The sequence below is a fragment of the Panthera onca genome, chromosome F1, assembly GCF_046562875.1.
Source record: "Panthera onca isolate mPanOnc1 chromosome F1, mPanOnc1 haplotype 2, whole genome shotgun sequence".
In the NCBI taxonomy this organism is placed as follows: domain Eukaryota; kingdom Metazoa; phylum Chordata; class Mammalia; order Carnivora; family Felidae; genus Panthera; species Panthera onca.
The window spans coordinates 27501-30000 of NC_138355.1; the positions used below are offsets into that span (position 1 = coordinate 27501).

Genomic DNA, 2500 nt, shown 5'->3' on the forward strand with positions numbered 1-2500 from the left:
GCTCGGAAGTGAGGGCGGGGCCGGGGCCGGTCAGCCCCGGCGGCCCTGGATGGGGGGGGAGAAGAAGGGTCGTGTGGGGGTCGTGGGGGGGGGAAGCGAGGGGCGTCGGGCGGCGGCGGTCTGTGGGGGGGCGGTTAGCCCCCGTCGGAGCCTCCGTCACGGGCCGGCAGCGTCGGGGCTTTCGGTTGCCGTTTGTGGGTCCGGCCGCGGCCCCGGGGGGGCCGGCGTCGAGGTGGTTGGCGGTGTCGCGGGCTCCCTCGTCCCCCACCCACCTCGCCCGCCTCCACCCTGTCCAGGTACCTAGCGCGTCCCGGCGCGGAGGTTTAAAGACCCTTTGGGGGTCGCCCGTCCGCCTCGGGTCGGGGCGGTCGGGCCCGTGGGGAGCCGTGGAGGCTGGTCTTCCCGTGTCTCCTCCAGACTCCGCTGCCCGCCCCCCCGCCGCCCCAGGCCGGGGCGCCGCCGCGCTTGCGCCCACGCCACGGCCCTCCCCGGTTGCCGGGAGGGGCTTGCCCGGCGGCTGCCGGGTGGTGCGTGAGCGTGTGCGTGTGCGTGCGCCCCGTGTCCCTTGGGTGTGTGTTGGGGGGAAGGGGACAGGCGGGAACCCCCTGGGCGCCTGTGGGGTTGTTCTGAGCTCGCCCCGCGCGTCGTCCGCGTGGCGGGGCGGGCTGCTGGACTTGCCCTGTTCCAACCCTTCCGACCTCTCGGAGTCTGGTCTTTGTTGTCTCTTGCTGGCCGGCCGGAGGCACCCTTCGGGGATGTGCTGTGCCAGGTTGGGGGGGTCGCCCCTTTTCGGGGTTGGCCCTCCCGGTGATCACAAAAACTCGTACGACTCTTAGCGGTGGATCACTCGGCTCGTGCGTCGATGAAGAACGCAGCTAGCTGCGAGAATTAATGTGAATTGCAGGACACATTGATCATCGACACTTCGAACGCACTTGCGGCCCCGGGTTCCTCCCGGGGCTACGCCTGTCTGAGCGTCGCTTGCCGATCAATCGCCTCCCCCGGGTGGGTCTCTCTCCCGGGGGTAAGGCGCGGCTGGGGGTTCCCTCGCAGGGCCTGTCCCGCCGGCGCCCGCCCCTGCCCGAGTGCGCCCCGCCACGCCCGCCTGCGCGGCGGTTCGGTGTGCGGGGTCACCTGTGGGCCGGGGAGAGGGTCGTCCTGGCCGCCGGGCCCTCCGTCCCCCTAAGTGCAGACGACGGTGGCCGCCGCTGCCGGCCCTCCCTCCTTCCTCCTCCTCCTCCTCCTCCCCCCGCCCCCTCCCCGGCCCCGTGTGTCCGGTCCCTGCCGCCTCCCTCAGCACCCCCCTCGCCCCCGCCTCGCCCCGCCGGGTCCGCTCGGCGGTGGCCTGTGTGTGGGACGTGGGAGGGCGTGGGACGGGGGCTGGGGGCCGGCGCCCGTGGGGCGGTGGCGTGGGGTGGTTGGGGGGGGGAGAGGTGGGGCGGGGGGGAGAGGCCGAGGCGGCCGGTCGCCGCCCGCGAGAAAAGGGAAGGGCGAGGAGAGCTCGCGCCTGAGGGCCGCGGCCGCCGCCGCGGTCCCTCTGGGGGAGATCCCTCGTGCCGCACGCGGTCTTTGGGATCGCCGCCCGGGTCTCGGGAGGGTTTTGCGGTGCCCCGTGCCGCGCGGTCCCGCGGGCCGTCGTGGGGGGTGGAGGCGCGGATCCGGAGCGCCGTCGGTCTCGCCGCCTTGCCCCGGGCGGCGACCGCGGCGGTCCGGCCGTGGCCCCCTCCTCTCCCGGTCCGCGGCCGTGCGGTCGGGGGCCCGAGCCGCGGCCCCGCCCCCGCTCCCCGCCGGCGATCCCGGCCCCCTTTGCCCTGTCGGGGCGGCTCGCGCCGAGGCCGAGTCGCGCGCGGGGCTGCGCCCCGGGGATGCGTGCCCCGGCGGCGGCCCGCGGGACGCCGCGGCGTCGCCCGCCGCTGCGCGCTTCCCCCCGGGTTGCGGCCGCGCCGCACTGCGTGCCCCGAGCCCGCGTTGTCGCGGTGTTGGGGGGGGTGTTGGTTCTCCGCGGGGGTCTCTGTGGCTGGAGGCGTGCCGCGCCGTCCGCCGGGCCCGGTCCGGGGCCGCGGTGGGAGCGCGGGGCACGTTGGGACGTGTGTGGGGGGAGGCCGGGTGCGTCGCGTGGGGGGAAAAGGGCCGGCGGTCGGGGGCGACCGCCGCGCTCGGACCCCCCCCACGCCCGCGCCCGCTTTCCCCCCCCCCCCGCTCCCCCGCCCCGCGCCGCTCGCCGCGGTTCCCCCTCCGGGGTCGTCGCGAGGCGGCGCGTCCCGCGCCTCGGGCCCTGCCCGACCCCCCGTTCCTCGCCCCACCCCTCCGCCTTCCAACCCCGGCAGGGCTCCCGCCTGTGCCGCCGGCCCGTGCTCCCGCCTGCCCGCCCGCCGTTCGGCCGTGTCCGTCCCGCGTGCGCGCACCCTACCTTCCCCGTCCCCCCATCCCCTCCCGGCTCTCTCCCCTCCCGCGCTCTCGCTCTCTCTCTCTCTCCCTCCCTCCCTCGCGGAGGGTTTGG

At 77.1% G+C, this 2500-nt stretch overlaps 1 non-coding gene across 1 annotated transcript; it reads left to right on the forward strand.

The window, feature by feature from the left end:
- The first annotated feature begins 827 nt into the window (after nt 1–827).
- LOC144614435 (5.8S ribosomal RNA) lies at nt 828–980 on the forward strand. The gene has a single exon (XR_013552236.1). It is a non-coding gene; the product is annotated as a 5.8S ribosomal RNA (ribosomal RNA).
- Nucleotides 981–2500: the final 1520 nt, after the last annotated feature.